At 37.6% G+C, this 25,261-nt stretch overlaps 1 long non-coding RNA gene across 1 annotated transcript in view; it reads right to left on the bottom strand.

Annotated features, from left to right (window-relative positions):
• Nucleotides 1-25,261, bottom strand: part of LOC138356538 (uncharacterized) — a 40,247-nt gene that overhangs the window by 4,829 nt on the left and 10,157 nt on the right. The window contains exons 2-4 of the long non-coding RNA XR_011224513.1: nt 16,638-16,717; nt 13,061-13,249; nt 7,994-8,169 (exon numbers count right to left, since the gene is read on the bottom strand). This is a non-coding gene — a long non-coding RNA (uncharacterized lncRNA). The remainder of the gene's footprint in view (nt 1-7,993; nt 8,170-13,060; nt 13,250-16,637; nt 16,718-25,261) is intronic.

The following is a 25,261-nucleotide window of genomic DNA, read 5'->3' as shown; positions in this document are numbered from 1 at the left end:
GACGGGTCATCACCCGCTGGTGCAGTGATTGCAGCTTGCAATAACGGTGTTAAGGGACGGGTCATCACCCGCTGGTGCTGTGATTGCAACTTGCAATAACGGTGTGCAGAGAGGACCGCCGGGTTGCATGACCCGTCGCGCTCTGGGCTTTATAAAAGTGTAATTCCCAGATGCAACATTTTTTTGCAATAACTTCAGGAGATTAGCGGCAAGCTGCAGGTGATACAATAACTGGATCATTGCAAGCACCCGTGTGTGTGTGTGTGTGTGTGTGTGTGTGTGTGTACTCACCTAATTGTACTCACCTAATTGTGCTTGCGGGGGTTGAGCTCTGGCTCTTTGGTCCCGCCTCTCAACCGTCAATCAACTGGTGTACAGATTCCTGAGCCTATTGGGCTCTATCATATCTACATTTGAAACTGTGAATGGAGTCAGCCTCCACCACATCACTTCCTAATGCATTCCATTTGCTAACTACTCTGACACTGAAAAAGTTCTTTCTAACGTCTCTGTGGCTCATTTGGGTACTCAGCTTCCACCTGTGTCCCCTTGTTCGCGTCCCACCAGTGTTGAAAAGTTCGTCCTTGTTTACCCGGTCGATTCCCCTGAGGATTTTGTAGGTTGTGATCATGTCCCCCCTTACTCTTCTGTCTTCCAGTGTCGTGAGGTGCATTTCCCGCAGCCTTTCCTCATAACTCATGCCTCTTAGTTCTGGGACTAGTCTAGTAGCATACCTTTGGACTTTTTCCAGCTTCGTCTTGTGCTTGACAAGGTACGGGCTCCATGCTGGGGCCGCATACTCCAGGATTGGTCTTACATATGTGGTGTACAAGATTCTGAATGATTCCTTACACAGGTTCCTGAACGCCGTTCTGTGTGTGTGTGTGTGTGTGTGTGTGTGTGTGTGTGTGTGTGTGTGTGTGTGTGTGTGTGTATGTGTGTGTACTCACCTAGTTGTGCTTGCATGGGTTGAGCTCTGGCTCTTTGGTCCCGCCTCTCAACTGTCAATCAGCTGAAAGTTAGGTTAGGATGTGTGTGTGTGTGTGTGTGTGTGTGTGTGTGTGTGTGTGTGTGTGTGTGTGTGTGTGTGTGTGTGTGTGTGTGTGTGTGTGTGTGTGTGTGTGTGTGTACTCACCTAGTTCACCTAGTTGTGCTTGCGGGGGTTGAGCTCTGGCTTTTTGGTCCCGCCTCTCAACTGTCAATCAAGTGATGTACAGATTCCTGAGCCTACTGGGCTCTATCATATCTACATTTGAGTTCCGTGTGTGTGTGTGTGTGTGTGTGTGTGTGTGTGTGTGTGTGAAGAAAATATATGTAGCAGACATGATAGAGACAATTTTGTCAGTCATTTGACTAGCAATTGATAGAGAGGCGGAGCCCCAGAGCGAACAATTCGATCTTGCACGCATAAATAACACAATAAAAATTGTGTATATATATATATACACACGTGTGATCCACCTAGAAGGGTTGCCATTACTTCCAATATTATCTACAAACTGAGTACATTAAACTTACAAAAGCCAGCCGGGACCACCATGTAACTTTCAGTACTGACAACTCCCATAAAAGTTGAAATTGAGAACTACAAAAGTTGCTTGTAAATTCAGATCTAAAAAACTAGCGACTGAATTAATTCAGGGTTCGTCATTCTGGATAATTTTACTCCTGAAACTAAAGCAATGAAAACACCAAAGGGGGAAAAAACTAGGGGAAATAAAGCTTTTGGGATCCCAAGCCGTTGAGTTAACAGGGAAAAAACTTCCACAAGAAGCTCTTATGCTCCATATTCCTAAGTTCTAAACTCAAGCACACACGAAGCTGTCCCCATAAAGTTCAATGAAATAAAAAAAAGTACTTTGTAAAAAGCTACGAATTACGAGGAGCGAGTCGGCGCCTCTCTGACCAAAGCAAAATATGAGGTAAATAATTTAGAACAACGTCTGTCTGTAATAATTTACCTCGTTTCTTATCTTCTGGTAGTTTTGGGGTTATTATGTTCCAGGCGGTCAAGGAAGCTTCCAGGCGGTCAAGGAAGGTTCCAGGCGGTCAAGGAAGGTTCCAGGCGGTCATGGAAGGTTCCAGGCGGTCAAGGAAACTTCCAGGCGGCCAGGGAAGGTTCCAGGCGGCCAAGGAAGGTTCCAGGCGGTCAAGGAAGCTTCCAGGCGGTCAAGAAAGCTTCCAGATTGTCAAGGAAGGTTCCAGGTGGCCAAGGAAGCTTCCAGGCGGTCAAGGAAGCTTCCAGGCGGTCAAGGAAGGTTCCAGGTGGCCAAGGAAGCTTCCAGGCGGTCAAGGAAGCTTCCAGGCGGTCAAGGAACGTTCCTTGGCCGCCTGGAACTAAATTGTTTATATTATTAAACAATTTAACAATTGTTTGTAAATTTATAACAAATGTTATATAATACCAATTGTTATAAACTGGAAACATGATAATATTGAATACTAAAATACTTTAGCAAATGAATAAAATTTAAAACCACAATCAAACCTAGACCCACATAGTGCAAATTACACGTGATGCATATGCATATATGTATGTGTGTGTGTGTGTGTGTGTGTGTGTGTGTGTGTGTGTGTGTGTGTGTGTGTGTGTGTGTGTGTGTGTGTGTGTGTGTGTGTGTGTGTGTGTGTACGGGAGTGAGGATGCCAGACACTTCAATGTGGGCTAGTCTTTACCGTAGACTTTATTTGAGCCAATCGTTCAGGTTTGATATGAGATATATTTTGCACTCTCAGAAGCATGAAACTTCTAATATATAAACCTATGATTTGTTAAGACCTGATTATATACAATATATATATATATATATATATATATATATATATATATATATATATATATATATATATAAAGTTTGTGAGGGTACCACCTCTGGTGCCAATGTGGGGACCCATAGCCTCGGAGAAGAAAATAAAAAGTATTCAGAGGAGACCTTGTGGTTTCTCACTGAACACTAATATTATCTTCTCCTACCACCCCCATTCTTTTGTATGTACACATATATATTTACTTTATTTGAACTTTGTTACAAAAAAGGAGTTACATATGGGTTACAAAGATGGTTATATATATATATATATATATATATATATATATATATATATATATATATATATATATATATATATATATATATATATATATATATATATATATATATATATATATCATTTTTATTCTCCTGTCACTATAAATAATATTTTTAGAAAACTTACATTAATCAGAACATTTAATTGAAACATCAGTCAGAACATTATTTAATCCAACTTTAACCATATTTTAATAACATTCATTACTTAACAGCATGTAACGCGGATAAAAATATTATTATATTCAATCAATAAAATATGTTAATTTCGGGATTTTTTCGACATAATTTTCAAATCAATAACAAAACTGAATATGAGCTGCAGCTCTTTGGAAAAAAATAATCATATTACGTATGAGTCAAGTTGGACTTTTCCAATAAAGGGTCTCGGTAGTGTAGATGGCTTCGTTCTCGACGCACAATCGAGAATTTCAGGTTCGAATCCCGGAACAGAAATGTTTGGGCACATTTCCTTTCATCTAATGCTTCTTTTCACCTAGCAGTGAGTAGGTAGTCAGGAACTAGTCAGCCTGTTGTGGGTTGCATCCTGGGCAGGGTCAGTAATTTGACCTTGAAACGGGCCTCGATACAAGCTTAACGTGAATGACTACACACAGGCTTCCTGTCCCCATACAAGAGCATACACGAGACAGAGAAGAAGAACTAGGAGAAATGATGCCTCGTATGGACCAATAGGAGCTGCCTCGTATGGACTAATAGGAGCTGCCTCGTATGGACCAATAGGAGCTGCCTCGTATGGACCAATAGGAGCTGCCTCGTATGGGCCAATAAGCCCTCTGCAGTTCTTATTCCTACTACTATTCCCTCTACTACATCTTACTTTGCTCCTCACCGCTCTTGCCTATTTATTGCTTGCATCTACTTCCTCATCACAATCGACTTGAGAATGGTCCAGGACGGACCGAAACGTCGTCGTCCCTTCACCTTCTAGTCTGAGATCTGGTCAACGAAATGATGTCAAATCTATTTAAAGCCCTTTTCACCCTCACGCAAATTCCCCCTCTATATATAGAGAGGATAGACTCTATCCTCTATATATTTAGATCGTACGCACGGGATACGAGCGTACGATCTAAATGCTCTTTGCTTGATGTGAAATCCCCGTAAAACTACGTTTTTTCAGGGGGTAATAAGGATTGGTCGATAAAGTTTAGTTTATTTGGTAAAGCTACGTAGGACAACGTGCATTCAAAGAACACAAATTAGACGGTTGTCACATAGTGAAAATATGCTGCAATGGCATACATTCACTATGCGACAAGCGTCTAATAGTGAAAATATGCTGCAATGGCATACATTCACTATGCGACAAGCGTCTAATAGTGAAAATATGTTGCAATGGCATACATTCACTATGCGACAAGCGTCTAATAGTGAAAATATGCTGCAATGGCATACATTCACTATGCGACAAGCGTCTAATAGTGAAAATATGTTGCAATGGCATACATTCACTATGCGACAAGCGTCTAATAGTGAAAATATGCTGCAATGGCATACATTCACTATGCGACAAGCGTCTAATAGTGAAAATATGTTGCAATGGCATACATTCACTATGCGACAAGCGTCTAATAGTGAAAATATGCTGCAATGGCATACATTCACTATGCGACAAGCGTCTAATAGTGAAAATATGTTGCAATGGCATACATTCACTATGCGACAAGCGTCTAATAGTGAAAATATGTTGCAATGGCATACATTCACTATGCGACAAGCGTCTAATAGTGAAAATATGCTGCAATGGCATACATTCACTATGCGACAAGCGTCTAATAGTGAAAATATGTTGCAATGGCATACATTCACTATGCGACAAGCGTCTAATAGTGAAAATATGCTGCAATGGCATACATTCACTATGCGACAAGCGTCTAATAGTGAAAATATGTTGCAATGGCATACATTCACTATGCGACAAGCGTCTAATAGTGAAAATATGTTGCAATGGCATACATTCACTATGCGACAAGCGTCTAATAGTGAAAATATGTTGCAATGGCATACATTCACTATGCGACAAGCGTCTAATAGTGAAAATATGTTGCAATGGCATACATTCACTATGCGACAAGCGTCTAATAGTGAAAATATGTTGCAATGGCATACATTCTACAACATTTTATATGCAGTAATTCAAGTTTCAAGATCTATCACTTATTTCACCAAACACGAAAAGAAGGCGGAGAAATCTGAGTGGTTTTTCCCGCCAGGCTGGGCCCCAGAGCTGAGAGGCACGTGTTACAAGGAATGTACCTTATTGGAGAGATAAAATAGGAGTGACATGATCACGACGTACCAAATACTCATGGAAATCGATAAGCGGTAGACATAGATACACTTTCTAACGAGGTTAAAATTCAAACAAAAATAACAATTGAAAGCAAACCTGAAATTACATGTGAGGTCAACTCCATACTCAGATTAAACAATTATTTTGCCAGAAGTTATATTAATATAAAAGTTGAGAGGTAGAATTCAAGACTTTAACCTCACTCCTGGCAAGCACGTCTAGGTGAGTACACACACACACACACGTTAGAAATTTTTTTTAGTTTCAGAATAGTTGACAAATGGAATGCATTAGGCAGTGATGTGGTGGAGGCTGACTCCATACACAGTTTCAAATGTAGATATGATAGAGCCCAATAGGCTCAGAAACTTGTACACCAGTTGATTGACAATTGAGAGGCGGAACCAAAGAGCCCGAGCTCAGCCCCCACAAGCACGACTAGGAGAGTACAACTAGATGAGTACACACACACACACACACACACACACACACACACACACACACACACACACACACACACACACACACACACACACACACACGTTCACACACGTTCACAACAGGACTTTGTGACTGTGACACCATTGTGACTAAATTATCTCACAATATATAAATATATACTTTATTTATATATACTTTAAATATATATTTAGTATCTAAATATACTTTAAATAATCCGTATCCTTTTAATTTCTTCTCTCGACAATTCGTTAATAATTCAAACTAACAAACCCACCTGTCCTCACAATATTGTTATTCCTTAAACAAAAATGAATGAAACAAACTAAAAGAATAACTTTTACATTTTCTCAAGACCAATATTTTCCAAGTTCAAAGCTCAATGTTCTTCGGGCAAAGGAACTCCGTTTTGAAGATTTACACATTACATTGTAAAACATCTGAATGATTCAATGTTTTGACTTCCACTTCCACCCCTACACACCCTATATATATATATATATATATATATATATATATATATATATATATATATATATATATATATATATATATATATATATATATATATATATATATATATATATATATATGCAAACAAGCCTGAATGGTCCCCAGGACTATATACAACTGGAAACTCACACCCCAATGGTGAGTTGGGTTCGAGTCACTTCTGGGGTGTGAGTTTTCAGTTATATATATATATATATATATATATATATATTCCATCAATGCAGAACCCCATCAATACAGGATACATGTTTCTTTTTCTTACTAATTCCTCCCTTCTATGCTGTTAATGTATTAAACCATTGTATTATTCACTGTATTGTAAACTGTTGTTACTGTATTGAGCTGTAGGAACGACCACCAGGAATCACAGTGTGCAACAATCACAAAAATAATTGTAATAATATGCAAAAAAAATGAAAAATATGAAACAAGAGAAGACGAGAACGTTTCATATAAACACGAAACGAATATTAATGAGAATATACATAATATCGATGATATTCGCTACAAGAGTCAGATTGTAGCACAATCTGAGGTAATTTGATTGTGTTTGTAGCACAATCTGAGGTAATTTGATTGTGTTTGTAGCACAATCTGAGGTAATTTGATTGTGTTTGTAGCACAATCTGAGGTGAATACAATTAGGGCGACGAGGCAAATTAATAGTGTTCGCTAAACAATATATTTCTAGTAGACAATTTATGTTGAACTGAAACTAAAAGGCAGAACCTATTTAATTACCAAAAATTAAATACATATAAATATTAAATACCTAAAAGCCTTACTTAATTACCCCTAATCCTAAAAAAAATTAATAAAATAAAATATTGAAGAATATAATCAGAAAATGTCAACAATTTTCAATATACAAAATTTTTAATAATCTGCCATTACTCTTCCGTTTTACTGAAGGTAAATAAATAACAAATAATTTATGGATAGAATAAATATTAGCATTAACATATAAATATATGAGAATTGTGTCACTATAGTATATGACAATATTGCGATGTAGAGTAGCGCTTGAATGTATTCTTGAATAGTAAACAAGCCGGGATATCTTAAATACAGTTTGGCGGTTCATTGTACCTTGAACAACTTTCCAAAATAGGATTTCGGTTGTTTCAAGGGGAGAGAGAGAGAGAGAGAGAGGGAGAGAGAGAGAGAGAGAGAGAGAGAGAGAGAGAGAGAGAGAGAGAGAGAGAGAGAGAGAGGGAGAGAGAGAGAGAGAGAGAGAGAGAGAGAGAGAGAGAGAGAGAGAGAGAGAGAGAGAGAGAGGGAGAGAGAGGGAGAGAGAGAGAGAGAGAGAGAGAGAGAGAGAGAGAGAGAGAGAGAGAGAGAGAGAGAGAGAGAGAGAGAGAGAGAGAGAGAGAGAGAGAGAGAGAGAGAGAGAGAGAGAGAGAGAGAGAGCAACAGACACCACAAGATCCTATGATCTATATACAGGAATAACACTGAATAACTATAGTTCATATCTTGGAGAGATGAAAACTACGGGCTCACCATAGCCCGTGCTACTTGGAACTTTTTGTTCCAGGTAGCGATTCTTAAACAACAAAATCAAAGGTAGAGAAGCAAAGGTACGAACACAAGACTAAACTAGTAGCTGACACACCTTAGAAGCTGAGTACAGTTGTTATCTTGAGTATAGCGGTGAATATGCGTTATCTTGCCGGCCATCTTGAAGGCGCTGGGAATGCTTGCAAGAAGTAAAGGTGTGAGTGGTTGTAAATAGTCGGGGATAGTAGCAACATCTCCTTATAACGTAGTAACCGGTGATTACAGATAGTCCTGAATGGAATTGTTTGAATTAGTTAAATACTAGCAAAGTAATCTGAACTCTGCTATAATATATAAATATATGAAGAAAAGAAATACATATACCAACTAACGTTAATACTGAACTAGTTATCGACTTGATCGACTTGAGAATGGTCCAGGACGGACCGAAACGTCGTCGTCCCTTCAACTTCTAGTGTGTGATCTGGTCAACATACTTCAGCCACGTTATTGTGACTCCTCGCCTGCACTGAACTAGTTACTTTGTCACAGTACTGTTTGACAGTTTCCACTCGTTGCTACGGTGAGGAAACTGTTTATCCTCTGACGGCTGTCACTTGTGAATCAGTTCTACACGGAACGAACTCTGGCTTACAGTCGACACGTTTGGGCAAACTAAGGAAGATTCTGAGTGCGACATCCTCCTGTGACATGCCTTCAGATCCTGCTGTCATGTCACGTGTCTACCCGGGCTGTCACCGTATTGACTTCCACTGTACCTTTGGAAAACTGTCACCGTAGTAACTTCTACTGTACCTTTGGAAAACTGTCACCGTAGTAACTTCCACTGTACCTTTGGAAAACTGTCACCGTAGTAACTTCCACTGTACCTTTGGAAAACTGTCACCATAATAACTTCCACTGTACCTTTGGAAAACTGTCACCGTAGTAACTTCCACTGTACCTTTGGAAAACTGTCACCGTAATAACTTCCACTGTACCTTTAGAAGTCATCTATTCCATCTAGAAATCTATTTTGGATCATGACGCTGCACTTGACCACTGAATGAAAATAATTAACTCAAGGAGCAATTGGGATGCTAGCGAGCAATGAGTTCGGTGTTGAGTAGTTGTCTGTTGCTAACCTTGCAACATTAAGGAGGTGTTGAAGATGCTCGCAGTGGTGTTGGTGGGGAGCAGGGAAGTGGAGGAGGGGGAAAGGAGGAGGCGGCTTTTGTCTAAGGTGTCTGAGAGGCGCTCCAATACACACTTACACTCCACTGCACACTTTTGTTTTATCTCACCAAACCACCCCCCCCCCCTACACACCGTTTAGAAAATGGCTGCACATGGTTCCAGGGGTAAAGAATTCGCGATTTTGTGTTACGTTTTAATATATATCTTTTTAATTTTTATCTGCTTCCCCCTTGCCCCTAAGCCCCTGCGGCCCATTCCCTCATTTCTTTTTTGGGAGCAACAAACAGGACTTTTGTGGGACTTTCTACGTCCAGCATATGGCATATTCTGCAAAACACTTCTCTATGGTGATTTGGAACATGTTCTTTGTCGAAGGATCGATTCAAATTCCCTTCTTTGAGACATTCAGCGAAACACATCCCTTTCTTTCATTTTTTTTACAAATGTCTGAGCTGGACCAGTTTGCCGAAACTCCGGCCAGAATTCTCTCTGCCTCAGTAGCGCCGCGCCCGTCTAAATATTGATATACTTTCTGATAATTCTTTAATATTACATAGTCATACGGCATGATATACGTGTTAAATAGCATTAATCCCCGTGGCAAAGAGTTATTCCGACGCGTTCGTACACCATGTTAATTAGCATCAGTCTGCATTGTGCTGCCATCTCTTGGCCACCAAAGGAACTAAATAAATCAATGGTTCTTGAAGAAGTGGCGACTGGGATTGCTGGGTGAATTGTAATGAGTGAACCTTAGCACTTTATTCAGCTTACTTTTCTTGACTCATCCTATCCCGTGGGTTGTCGAGGATAGGACATACGTAAATACCAAAAGGGGATAGGTAGGAGGCCTTAGGAATGGGGACATTCCCTGAAAACTAACGGTTTCCTCAATAAAGATCCCAAGTTGAAAGCCGACATACATCGGCCAACAAAGTATGGAAAAGATGCAGTAGGGAGGTGGATGAGAGAGGGGGGAGAGGAGAATTGAGGGAGGGGGAGGCCGTGGGAGGGAAAGAAGGAGGGTAATGGGGGAGAGAAAGGGGGGGAATGGGGGGAATGGGGGATTAAGGAGAAGCAGCTGGGGGGAGAGGCGGGGAATATGGGGGGAAAGGGAGGGGTCAAGAGCCGAGAGGTTGGGGGGTGTGTGGGAGGGTTTTGTGGGGGGGACGCGAGCTGTTATGGGGGGGACATGGGGGGGAGCTGCAGTGAGAGCCAGGCTTACCAACCTAACATTCTCCCGACCAACACAGCCAAGAAGACTCCTCGTTCTTCCTCTCATTTCCTGTTCTTGTGTGTCGCCATTTTAAAACAAAAACAAAAGCTTGTGATTACGTCTAATCAAAACGCAAAAGAACGTCCCATATACCCGCAAATATTTTGACTCGTAATAATAGCCAGCGATTAAGGAGGGCGGAACTACTTATTTAACTCCGGGTTATTTCAACCGTCCTTGCCGATTGTCGACGAAACAGCCACTTGGAAAATACCCATTAGGTCAAGACGTACTGTAATGGTGATATTATAGATGGTTTGATCGTTTAGAAACGCGTAGAAGAAGCGGAATGGTGCTAGGTACAGGTCGGCGATTTTTAAATTTTCCGCGCTTTGGGGACTATAGCGGCAGACGCCAGGTGGAGTTTGCATGTGTAGTTGAGAGTGAGGTGTAGAGATCAGTGTGGCCCTGACTGCCCTGACAAACCTGTACACACTCGCACTCTCTCTCTCTCTCTCTTGGTCTTAACACAACGCGTCCACACTCCCTCAAAAACTGCTTCTCGCGGCACTAAAACTGCCTTATAGAGCTATTTAACATTCGACGACCGCGAAGAATGACCGCGACGCGATTTCTCGCTGTTTCCTCAAGAAACTAACATTTCGCGAAGGTAAAACTGATTTTTTTGGAACGAATCAACAGTCCGCAAGCGCCAATAATATCAGAAAACTATTTTTTGCAGTTAACTCACATAAAAATGACCTTGGAGGAAATAAAACTTCATTATATAGCGAACAAAAAGTCCACCGGATCGCAGGCGAGGAGTCACAATAACGTGGCTGAAGTATGTTGACCAGACCACACACTAGAAGGTGAAGGGACGACGACGACTTGAGAATGGTCCAGGACGGACTGAAACGTCGTCGTCCCTTCACTTTCTAGTGTGTGGTCTGGTCTCCACAGGATCAAATAATAACAGGAATCTTGACGATTTGGACAAGAGCGAACACCTTTAAAACCCAACGAACTCTTTAGCTCTAGACGTTATATATACAATGGAGAATGAAGCACACATGATATTAAACAATAAATGTAGTGTACACATGTGTCACTTCATTAGATTATTAACGAAACACCTTCCGCTAATGTTGTGATTTAGATTTATCTACTCAGAACGAAATGTCCATGTATAGCTATAGTGCTATATAGCTATATATGGGTTAGCTTACGTGCTATAGTGAGCCTATAAGCCGCAAATGTTTAAAGCATTTCATGAAAATAACGAAGCCATTGCATGGAAAACTCCCAAACCAACGTACTTCAAATTCAACAAAAAATCAGAATTAACTAATAGATTACAGGCAAGCTTAGCTAATAAAACTAAAAAAATACAGTAGTTAAACGTCGCAGGAACAGTGGAAAATACATTTTGTAAAAAATGCATAAACCATACAAATCTGAAAGCATCGGGTGTGCGTGTGAGAAGTTCCCATAATAGCCCTCAGATACTGAGATCAGTCATGGCTATAAGATGAAAATCACGCTTGGTTACGGGGTTATTCATGCCCGTGTCACCTCTTGGGTAACTCATTCATTGCCAGGCTACACTAAATAATCTTTGTAGTACACACACACCCACAAGAACGTCGCTGTCACCACAACGAATGCCACTACACCCAATGGACTCCATTAAAGCCACACTGACGTCTCTATTACCATTACAAATACAGCTACACGTACACGGAAATCTCTATTTACACAACGGACGCCGCTTCACTCACACGGACACCGCTACATTCACACAGACGCCGCTACATTCACACAGACGCCGCTACATTCACACAAACGCCGCTATACACAACACGAATCCCGCTAAAGTCCCACAAACGCAGCTACACTTATACGAACTTCACAACACCCATACGGATACCACAACACCTACACGAACGCCGCTACACCCAGAAAGACCCTGCTACACCCTCACGAACTCTTCTATAACCACAACAATGCCAGGATCCACGCAACATTTATGGTTGCTCTTTACATATGTTCACTAATTGTTCTAGTAGATATGAGACATCTACTCATATCTACTATCTAGGTTCTAGGTTCTAGGTTATACCTATCTAGGTTCCCGAGCCGTTGCAAAGGCGGGTTCCAGGAGCTAAAAAAGTTACTCTATCATACAACAACAAATATGTGAATATACACACATACTACATATGTTACCCCTAGAGGACACGCTTCTAAGATAGATATGAGAAACATGTATGGACACATGTATCTTCTAAGGACACATATGCTTCTTTAAGATTTGCTAATATTATTTGTTGTTTAAGATTCGTTACCTGGAAGAAAAAGTTCCAAGCAGCACGGTCTATGGTGAGCCCGTAGTGGACTTCTTGATTGGCTAATATAACCTAGAGCTAGAAGGTTGCAACTTCTGAAATATTAAAACCTCTTCAGAAACTACTATGTAAATCCTTTGATTTTTTATTGAAATTCAAAGTTTGCTATATCATATTGTCCCGTTTAAGAATATTGATTTGTCAAATATTTTGTAAATTATTTATCGTTTTATATACGCATATATTTATTTTTATTTACCAATTATATATTAAAGATTAAATTTTTCCTATATTCATTGGTACATTTCATTGTCACATTTATTTGTTTACATTATAAATCCCATCGTACAATGCAAAACGCCTTTCGTGAAATTTTCCAATCTGAGAGAACACACATCAAAAAATAAAAATATATATATACCTTGCAAAAAAACACTGAACAAGTCCCCTCGAATCGGCTAATTTCAGTGTAAATCACGTCCGATGATCCGGTTATTGAATGCTCAACACATCGAGAGAGAGTCGAAGTTCCATGACACGGCTCAGAGAGAGAGAGAGTTGGGATTACCTTGCTCTCTGCTTGACAAACTGGGAGTATTGTACGGATACTCTAGACAAGAGAGAGAGGATTAAAGTTTACCATTGTGACTAGAACCTTTACTTATAAGATAGTCTACCATAGTCTCTTTATTGTTGTTTAAAGAGAGAGAGGGTTAAAGCCTCCTATTGTGACTAGAACCTTTACTTATAAGATAGTCTACCATAGTCTCTTTATTGTTGTTTAAAGAGAGAGAGGGTTAAAGCCTCCTATTGTGACTAGAACCTTTACTTATAAGATAGTCTACCATAGTCTCTTTGTCATTACTTGCTACCTGGAATAAAAGGTTCCAAGTAGCACAGGCTATGGTGAGCCCGTAGTCTCTGCTGACTATTGCTTATCAAACCTATGAATCTTACAATCATTAATGCACAAACTAATTATATTAATTTATATTTCACCTACATATTAAACATGCTTTTACTTGATATATTGAATAATTTGTTTTAAATTCAATAAATAATAATTAATTTAACATAAATTTATATGAATATAACCATGATTTAAAGCCTTACAAAGATTTCTGGCGGACGTACTTGTCCCTAAACAGGAGGATTGTCTCAATTATATTTCTATTCATGGATTTTATCATTAGAATAATATTAAAAATTTTAATAAATTAATACTAAATAATAACACAATACAAATAAACAAGAATCTTATTTCACCAAAAAATATATTAATGAACATGTAAATATCAATACAATTCGTGCATAATTATATAATTAATAATATATTTGGAGAAACAGTAACTAGCAATTACAAAAACAATTAATAATAATAATATATTTAATTATCAAAAGGGAGGGGACAGGAAGACAGCAAGACAATATAGAAATATTAATGACAGCAGCGGTTGCCAAATTATCAAATGAAGACAACATTGAAAACATTGAGGCCACCATCTCAAACTCAATCCAAAACTCAATTAATATCTTTGAATAGTTACAGTACAATGCCAAGATTTAATGCAGGGTGGAAAAGGCAATATTACAGTGTGCCAATGCTGCCGTTGTTAGAGTGCCAATGCTGCCGTTGTTAGTGCCAATGCTGCCGTTGTTAGAGTGCCAATGCTGCCGTTGTTAGTGCCAATGCTGCCGTTGTTAGAGTGCCAATGCTGCCGTTGTTAGTGCCAATGCTGCCGTTGTTAGAGTGCCAATGCTGCCGTTGTTAGAGTGCCAATGCTGCCGTTGTTAGAGTGCCAATGACTCCGTTGTTAGAGTGCCAATGCAGCCGTTGTTAGAGTGCCAATGCTGCCGTTGTTAGAGTGCCAATGCTGCCGTTGTTAGAGTGCCAATGCTGCCGTTGTTAGAGTGCCAATGACTCCGTTGTTAGAGTGCCAATGACCCCATTGTTAGAGTGCCAATGACCCCATTGTTAGAGTGCCAATGACCCCATTGTTAGAGGGCCAATGACTCCGTTGTTAGAGTGCCAATGACTCCGTTGTTAGTGCCAATGACCCCGTTGTTAGGATGCTATTGCCTCGTTAGGAAGCCAATCTCCCCGGCGTTACGGTAATAGATTGAAATGTTATTAGTTAACTGTGCCTAATCAAATTATAGTTTCCAGTAGACTGTTATGACGCCAAGAGTTCTACTACCACAACAACCATCACCACAATTACCACAACAACTACAGCATCACAACCTTTCTAATGTCTCCACAGAGACATTAGAAATAAAAATTTTCAGTGTCAGAATTGTTAATAGATGGAATGCATTAGTCAGTGATGTGGTGGAGGCTGACTCCATACACAGTTTCAAGTGTAGATATGATAGAGCCCAATAGGCTCAGGAACCTGTACACCAGTTGATTGACGGTTGAGAGGCGGGACCAAAGAGCCAGAGCTCAACTCCCGCAAGCACAACTAGGTGAGTACAACAATCACAGCTCCACAACCCCATCACAACATTAACTTTAACCTCAGTTGTAAAACCAATCAAAATTATAACAATTATACAAGCGAGTATTAACTAAGGAAGGCGTATAGTAACGAATAATAAGAATAACGACAAAAACAACGTAATCGAAATACTAACGTTACTAACAGTGGCGTATTAACGCAAGCACTAACGTTAGTAAGTGACGTATTAACGCAAGCACTAACGTTAATAATAGTAACGTATTAACGCAAGCACTAACGTTTGTAAGTGACGTATTAACGCAAGCACTAACGTTAGTAAGTGACATATTAACGCAAGCACTAACGTTAGTAAGTGACGTATTAACGCAAGCATTAACGTTAGTAAGTGACGTATTAACGCAAGCACTAACGTTAATAACAGTAACGAATTAACACAATTAACTATAATAACTACATTAAACACACTTAACTACATCATTATATTACAAACAACTTCATTATACAATAGAACAGCTACTAAATAAACTCTTTCAATGTGCATTAACAAAAGTACAAGTTTAAATAAAGCAAAAATAGAATAATAAAACAAATTTAACATTGAACAAGTAAAACAAAATTTAACATTGAACAAGTTAAACAAAATTTAACATTGAACAAGTTAAACAAAATTTAACATTGAACAAGTTAAACAAAATTTAACATTGAACAAGCTAAACAAAATTTAACATTGAACAAGTAAAACAAAAACTCTATAAACCAAAATAAATTCACAGAGACAAAATCTCTATATCATACAAATTATTATAAGTTTGTAATAGAAATACAGTACTGTATATACATTTTTAATACAATAAAATGTTGCAACAACATTAGTTGTTGTTGGAACAAATTGTATAGAATTAAATAAAAGGAATAATTGGTATAATTGGTAATATTAAAATTAATAATAAAAACTAACAATAATAATGATAATTTAAACAATAAAGTTTACACTAAAAATAATGGTAATAAAATATTGGTAAAATAAATGACGATAAATAAAAATTATATTATCAGTTATTCTAAAGTATTAACTATTTAAATTATTAATTATAATAATAATAATAATGCTTCATTTTATTTACAATTGCTATTAGAATTATTTTTATTAGTGTGATCATTATTTTCTTCTTTATTATTATCTAGGATTAAATAGAAAATAATATCCAAATTATTACTGTTAATAATAAATTGTACCAGCATTAATGTTCTAATGAAGGTACAAAAACTCTGACTTCTACGAAGTCAGAGAGTGACATCAATTCCCACTACAATCTAATCTCTATGAAGTCATTCACTACAGAACCACAAAAGAATAGAATAGGCCCATTCTAACAGAAATAATTTCCCTCTCTCAATTAGCTGAACACCTTATACCTATCTATGTATACCTATTCTATTAGACTGAATTTCTTATGCTCTGTACCGTCTCCATGAGGTCACCTTTTGCCTGTATCATCATGTATCTCTCACTGTACCTAGCTCATCTTTATGTACCTCACTTCCCTGTATCTGCGCCTGTATCTTTTCCAGGTACTAAGCTCTTCAATATTTCTTGTTCCCTGCTTAGTGCTGTTCTGTAATGTAAATATTATTATTATTTACATTAATTATATATATATTAAATATAATTGTAATTTTTTATCAATTTTGATATAATTGTAATTATATAAATTTTATATAATTGATACATGTACTGAAATTATACATTTAAGAATTCTTATCATATATATTTTTAATACCTTTTTTTCTTTTTATTAGTTAAACAATAATTGCATAGTTTTCAGTTATTGAATAATATATATATATATATATATATATATATATATATATATATATATATATATATATATATATATATATATATATATATATATATATATATATGTCGTACCTAGTAGCCAGAACTCGCTTCTCAGCCTACTATTCAAGGCCCGATTTGCCTAATAAGCCAAGTTTTCCTGAATTAATATATTTACTATAATTTTTTTCTTATGAAATGATAAAGCTACCCTTTTCTCTATGTATGAGGTCAATTTTTTTTTATTGGAGTTAAAATTAACGTAGATATATGACCGAACCTAACCAACCCTACCTAACCTTACCTAACCTATATTTATAGATAAGGTTAGGTTAGGTAGCCAAAAAAAGCTAGGTTAGGTTAGGTTAGGTAGGTTAGGTAGACGAAAAAACATTAATTCATGAAAACTTGGCTTATTAGGCAAATCGGGCCTTGAATAGTAGGCTGAGAAGTACGTTCTGGCTATTAGGTACGACATATATATATATATATATATATATATATATATATATATATATATATATATATTGTCTATTTTAATAATAGTAATTCCACAAAATAATTAAATAATTGGAAATACAAATTCCATTATAAATAGTAAACTATGTTTTTTTTTATTATCTAGTTAATGACAGCTATTATCATGAATATTATTCAACTATTATTAATTTATTAATTATTGAAATTATTTCCGCTAATATTTTTAATCCATATCACCGAGAGAAAATATGATCTTAAAACTATAATTAGACAAGTTAATGTTAGGTCGGGGAGGCCTGGTCGACGTTAATGAGAAGGCCTGGTCGACGACCGGCCCGCGGGGACACTAAGCCCCGGAAGCACCTCAAGGTAGCCTCAAGGTAGGTCGAGAAGTGAGACTACCAGTTGGGAGGAGGCGCTGAGTCGACCAGAGAACATCACTAGGTGGGTCGACCAGAGGGGAACACCAGGTTAGTCGACCAGAGGGGAACACCAGGTGAGTCGACCAGACGAAGCCCCTACAAACAGGACAGTAGCCAGCAAGAACTTACATTCAGTCCACACAACACACTTTTGAAGATATTGTGATGAAAATATTTTAGTGATACTGCCCAAATTGCGTGTGTGTGTGTGTGTGTGTGTGTGTGTGTGTGTGTGTGTGTGTGTGTGTGTGTGTGTGTGTGTGTGTGTGTGTGTGTGTGTGTGTGAGTGTGCTTCTTATACATTCCTTCGAAGATGAAGTATATTAAAGTGCTTCGGGACAACCTATTTGTTTTTACACGTTCGTGAGTTATCCTGTATTAAGGTTATCGTTCTCATGGTGTAAATGATATCACGTTGCCTCTTGATATCTTCTCTCTCTGTGCTTATGTCCTGTTTAATGCTGTTAATGATTCGTGTTAAATTGAAAATAGTTTCTTGATATGAAGAACATTTTAACCCACCACACCGCTCAATGTCTGGAAACTAATGACTTAGTTTTCTAGAGATGGTGGTGATGTTGATGGTGGTGGTGTTAGTGGTGGTAATGGTGGTGGTAGTGGTGGTGGGGGTAGTCTACTCAACACAGCAGTGACCCCAGTGATAAGCAACCTTTCACAATAACATAGCGGCACCTCGAGTAATGAAATTAGCGGCACGCGATGAAGGGTTGAGGGCTGAGAGTACTAGTTAGTCCACAAGGGGCTGAGAGTACTGGATAGTCTACTAAACCTTATAACACTTATACACAGCCACTAAAGCTTTCAATTATACTACACATTCACTAAACCTTAAACAAAAGCTTTGTCTAGAAGCAATAATTTTTGAATGGGAATTATGCTGAAAATAATTTTCTATTAAATACACCATTAACTTAATAACAAAGAGGCTATATATAGCGTATAAGAACATGGTATCTATATATAGGTATACCCGTATATATATTGGTATACCAGCATATATTGGTACACCAATATTTAATAATATACATTTATATATTGGTATACCATATGTATTTGAATACTAGTAAGTATAAATAAATATATCAGTGTATTCTGGTATATGCAAAGGCTTTTCTGGTATATATTTCGATGCCAGAATATATAGAATATATAGAAGGGAAGATGGTAGCGCCTGGGTTTCTCTTTCTCTTATTCTCCCTATCTTCTTCTCTCTCATTCTTCCTCCTTCCTCCTCTTCCATTCTCCTCCCTTCTCTCTCATTCTCCCTCTCTCAATGAAGTTCTATCTTCCTCCTTTCTGTTCTCTTTCCCTTTGAGCAAAACATCTTGAGTAATGCTGAATTAACACTAAATCAACATTATTGATTCAATGTTATTCAACATTATTGATTCAATGTTATTCAACATTATTGATTCAATGTTATTCAATATTATTCATTCAACAGCCGAGAAATCAGATGGGAAATACTCTATGGACAACCAAACCCCTATTTACAATTTCTTAAGAATCGTTGGTTTTTATAATAGGAGCCAACCCTACTTAAAGAGGGGGCATGAGGGGTCGACCCCAACCCTCCTATGACACTAAACCTACAATCACAATTCCCCAATGCAAAATTTCGTAAAGCTAAATGCATCCAATATCGAGCAGTTATACTCTCCTACAGACACAAATATACCAGGCAAGAACAAGCAAGGTATACTTCAGCAGGGGGCTGATATACCAGAATAGAACAAGCAAGGGATATACTTCAGCAGGGGGGCTGAAATATATACCAATATATATATATATACAACAGCACAAGTAGCTTCCCTACTAGTATATACAGGACTACCAATAATCCCCACTGGTCTGCACTGAACGATAAACTACCCCAGAATAATGAACACTTATGAACAAGCTAAATACAGAAGCCTAGCAAAAAGTTTTAATAAAGGTTAAAATTGCGGTTTCATATAACCCGAGCTTGGTTAATGATCTTGTTTCATGTTTATTTCATGAGGTCGTTTGCATTTAACGAAATAAAAACAACGTGCGTTATTTTTTACAAGTTGCAAGAGAGGGAAAAACAGCTATGTTGGTGTGATTTGCAGCAATAATATTTTTAATACCACCACAGCCGCGAGGCAAATACATTCTTCAATATTGTTATAATTAACTTATTTTTTATTTAATATCACACAGCGTGAAAGTTAATCCTCTAATCTTTTAGTGTATATATCGACTTTCACAGTGTGATTATAATATTTTTTATATAGCCTTGATTAAAGATTTATATATAATAAAAAGGTTACTAATACCCAGCTTGGGTTCTGTGGTTAAATATATATATATATATAGCAATGTTAAAAACTATATATTCATTGACTATTCAAATACCTGGAGTACGGGCAGACTGTAATCTGCATAACTGTTTATTTGGGTCGGCAATATGTATGTACTTATATGTAGCTGTCATATATTGTCATATATACATATTAGTAGTACATAAGGGATATATTATCCATCACTTTCCATACGTTTCGTGTCCTGTCGTGTTCAGAGAGAACGCGAGAGAAAACACACCGTGTATTGATGCAAATCTATACACAATTCTCACTTAAAGATAAAACAGTACACATACAACTACACATACATTGTAAAATTAATACTTTCTATCGATTATATTTCCCTTCAAAATATTTTTTTGAGGGAAGCTAACTTTATATATTTCGCAATAAAACTACAAAATTTAAGTTCTAATCGAATAATTCCTTTTTATCTTATCAGCAAGTATTCCCTTCACCGCTGACGCTGATAACAATTCCCAAAAACTGATGGGGACTTTTAAGACGACTCAAGATTTTCTGCGACTTCTTCCCCAAACAAAAATATATTATCAGGGGAAAAAGCTTCGATTTCTCTTCCTCTTAAGAAAAATACCAAAGGCGGCAGTTTCCGAGAGCTGCACGATATCAACTTAGGTGAATATTAACTTTGTGGAATATCACATCAGGGGAATAGTTAGTTTGGTGGATATCACATCAGGGAAAGTGGATATCACATCAGGGGAATAGTTAGTTTGGTGGATATCACATCAGGGAAAGTGGATATCACATCAGGGAAAGTGGATATCACATCAGGGGAAGATCACAGCAGGTGGATATCACATCAGGTTATTATTAAGTTTAGAGAATATTAAGTTAGGTGAATATCAAGTTAGGCGAATATCAAGTTAGATGAATATTAAATTAGAAAAATATCTATTTATGTGAATATGAAGTCAGAAGAATATCTAGTTAGATGAATATCAAGTTAGGTGAATATCAAGTTAGGTGAATATCAAGTTAGGTGAATATCAAGTTAGGCGAATATCAACTTGAGTGAATATCAAGTTATGTGAATATCAAATTTGAAAAATATTTATTTATGTGAATATGAAGTCAGAAGAATATGTAGTTAGATGAATATCAAGTTAGGTGAATATCAAGTTAGGTGAATATCAAGTTAGATGAATATCAAGTTAGATGAATATCAAGTTAGGTGAAGATCAAGTTAGATGAATATCAAGTTAGATGAATATCAAGTTAGATGAAGATCAGCGATAAGATCGAGTAATGGCGAGTGGTTTTCTAATGTATCAAGTTGACTTGATTCTAGAAGACATAATGTCTAACTTCGTGAGTCTAAAGTCGTGAATATTATTTGACATCAAACCTGCCGAAACAGATATGTTATTTTAATAGTATCTAAGTTGTTCCTCAAGTTGTTTAAGTATTGTAGTTGTTCCTCAAGTTATTAAGTTGGAATCTTACTAAGCTGAATCATTTCATGCATGGCGTTTCTTAAGGCGTTATTCCATAGGCCTAATATTTTTTTCAGATGGCTCAATTATTCATTGAATATAATGTGTGTAAATCACGAAAAATAAACACGTGATTGAATATAATTTACTTTCTTTATAGCTTTACCTCTTGGCATTATCTTAAGGATGGAAAATTTACCTGTCGGTATTCTGACATGTTTTTTTCGAAATGATGTTTCGAAATGCTCTTTCAACAGCACAACTAGTTCCCATTTCCCTTCCTACCTCCACCAGGGAGTATTAACAGTCATTATAGATTACAAGACAATACGGGGACCTACCTCCTAAAAGCAACATTGTTCCAAGAGCAGACTTCAACTGTAGTCTCATCCTAACAGATGAAAAAGGCAATTTGATTCTTACCCTTTAATTAAAGATTTATTTCCACTATATCTCTCTCATGCTTGTATATATATTTTTTTTACAGTCAAAATTTGTATACGTAATGATAATTTTTATTCATGACGTGACTGATAAAGTGGTTTAGGGTATATATGTACCCATAGGGTACATATACCTGGATATATATATACATATACCCAGGGAATATGACGGCTGGGTTTGCTTGGCTTGATGAATTAGACTCCTGTGTTGAGTCTGGCCTTGCAAGGTCATCCGGCTCTATATCTAGTTTAATTTGACCTTATCATCTGGTCAACTTTATCAGGTATATCCACCACTATTCTTAGTAGAGTAAATATGTAATGCCGATGTGTGTACGAATGTGTGTGTAGTCATCTAGTTGTGCTTGCGGGGGTTGAGCTTTGCTCTTTCGGCCCGCCTCTCAACTGTCAATCAATCAACTGTTACTAACTACTATTTTTTTTTCACACACACACACACACACACACACACACACACACACACACACACACACACACACACACACACACACACACACACACACACACACACATCCTCATGAAGCAGCCCGTAGCAGCTGTCTAACTCCCAAGGTACCTATTTACTGCTAGGTAACAGGGGGTATCAGGGTGAAGGAAACTCTGCCCATTTGTTTTTCCACCAGCTGCCGGTTCCTATATCCACGAGCATAGAGCGCTGTCCACTCAGCCGCCAGGACCCTGAGTGTGTGTGTGTGTATATATGTGAATATTTTATATTCTACATATATTATTTGATATATAACGACTGTTCTGTACAGCTTTAATAAACTATTATGACACAAAATATCACAGCTGAAAGGCTAAACGCAAAGCATATATTTTTATTCCATAATTTTATGACAGATTTTACGTAACTCTAAGATAGTTTTTTCTCTTAACAATTTGTTCATGTTTGTTGTAAAATTATTAGTAATTGAATCAAAGAGATTATTTTATTTATTGCTTAATGAAAAAAAAAATCGGAAATTTAACTTTCGATTCATATTATAAACTTTCTGAGAAATAGTTTGTTTATAAATTACGTTAATATATATATATATATATATATATATATATATATATATATATATATATATATATATATATATATATATATATATATATATATATATATATATATATATATATATATATATATATATATATATATATATATATATATATATCTTAATGGGACAGGAAGAATTTCCTCTAGAACACCATTACTTACGGACACCTATTACTTACGGACACCTATTACTTACGGACACTATAAATACGGACAACAGCCCCCCCCCCCAACAAACACTGTTTTTTCCACGTACATCATGAATGAAGTTGACGTACATATACACATCTACATGTGTACATTTCTTCTCGCGTACATCGGCATTTACGTACACACACGTGCTAAATTGCTAAAGTGCATTCAAACGCACGCACACTGCCCCACATACACACACACACACACACACCCACACACACACACACACACACACACACACACACACACACACACACACACACACACACAGTGAGAGTAGTAGAAAAATGGAATGCACTTGGGGAACAGGTTGTGGAAGCAAATACTATTCATACTTTTAAAACTAGGTATGATAGGGAAATGGGACAGGAGTCATTGCTGTAAACAACCGATAGCTAGAAAGGCGGGATCCAAGAGTCAATGCTCGATCCTGCAAGCACATATAGGTGAGTATATAGGTGAGTACACACACACCAATATTGACAGTCTATGGCAGTAAAATATTAGTTATACATTATGAATACCTTGATCCATCGGTTCGAAGCCTGGCAGTGTAATACTTGATTAACAGGAAGAGTGAAAAGCAACGGAAATTGACCATTTTCACGGTAAAAGGTGAGGTGAGATAGCAGGGTGAGGTAGGGTGAGGCAGGGTGAGATAGCAGGGTGAGGTAGGGTGAGGCAGGGTGAGATAGCAGGGTGAGGTAGGGTGAGGCAGGGTGAGAGAGCAGGGTGAGGTAGGGTGAGGCAGGGTGAGATAGCAGGGTGAGGTAGGGTGAGGCAGGGTGAGATAGCAGGGTGAGGTAGGGTGAGGCAGGGTGAGATAGCAGGGTGAGGCAGGGTGAGATAGCAGGGTGAGGTAGGGTGAGGCAGGGTGAGATAGCAGGGTGAGATAGCAGGGTGAGGCAGGGTGAGGTAGGGTGAATCAAGGGAGAATGTAGAATGACTGATGAATAGGGGGGCGAGGAAAGTTAAACAGTTCCTGATTGTATTCACTAATTACAGGTTGTATAGTAATTGTAACCTAGACAATATACGCGATATTAAGTGTACACAAATAACAGTGTAGTTGTATTCACCTAGTTGTATTCACCTAGTTGTATTCACCTAGTTGTTCTTGCGGGGGATGAGCTCTGCTCTTTCGGCCCGCCTCTCAACTGTCAATCAATCTGTAACTAACTACTAACTATTTTTTTCCACACACATACACACCCAGGAAGCAGCTTCGTAACAGCTGTCTAACTCCCAGGTACCTATTTACTGCTAGGTAACGGGGGCATTAGAGTGAAAGAAACTTTGGCTATTTGATTCTGCTTGGTCCGGGAATCGAACCCGGGCCACAGAATTACGAGTTCTGCATGCTGTCCACTCAGCTACCAGACCCCTGTAAGCTGAGTATGTGTGTGTGTATGTGTATTTGTATATGTGTGTGTATGTGTGTGTGTGTGTATATATATATATATATATATATATATATATATATATATATATATATATATATATATATATATATATATATATATATATATATATATATATATGTCGCTCTCATTGTAAAGAATATATTGTGTTCAATGTTCTTTTAGTGTGAGTTCTTTCTCCTAGCTTTCTATTCGAACGAGAACCCGAAAATCTACCAATCTACAATCTACCTCTACAGTCTACACGAAAGTACATTGCTCACGAATGGCACTTCGTAGATACACTGTACTGCTTTACATCCAAATGTAATTTACGACTCTTTAAAAACATTCAGAATGCGTTGATCAGATCTCTCATTACCGACAAGTGAATCGACCTGGGATTATTATTTCCATGTAGCGTGGGAGGGGGATAGGTAGGGATAGGGAGAGAGGGATATTTAGGGGCACGTGGGACGGAGGGAAGGGATAGGGAGAGGTGGATA

Source organism: Procambarus clarkii, chromosome 73, assembly GCF_040958095.1.
Source record: "Procambarus clarkii isolate CNS0578487 chromosome 73, FALCON_Pclarkii_2.0, whole genome shotgun sequence".
In the NCBI taxonomy this organism is placed as follows: domain Eukaryota; kingdom Metazoa; phylum Arthropoda; class Malacostraca; order Decapoda; family Cambaridae; genus Procambarus; species Procambarus clarkii.
This window is presented reverse-complemented; position numbering and strand designations above follow the sequence as displayed.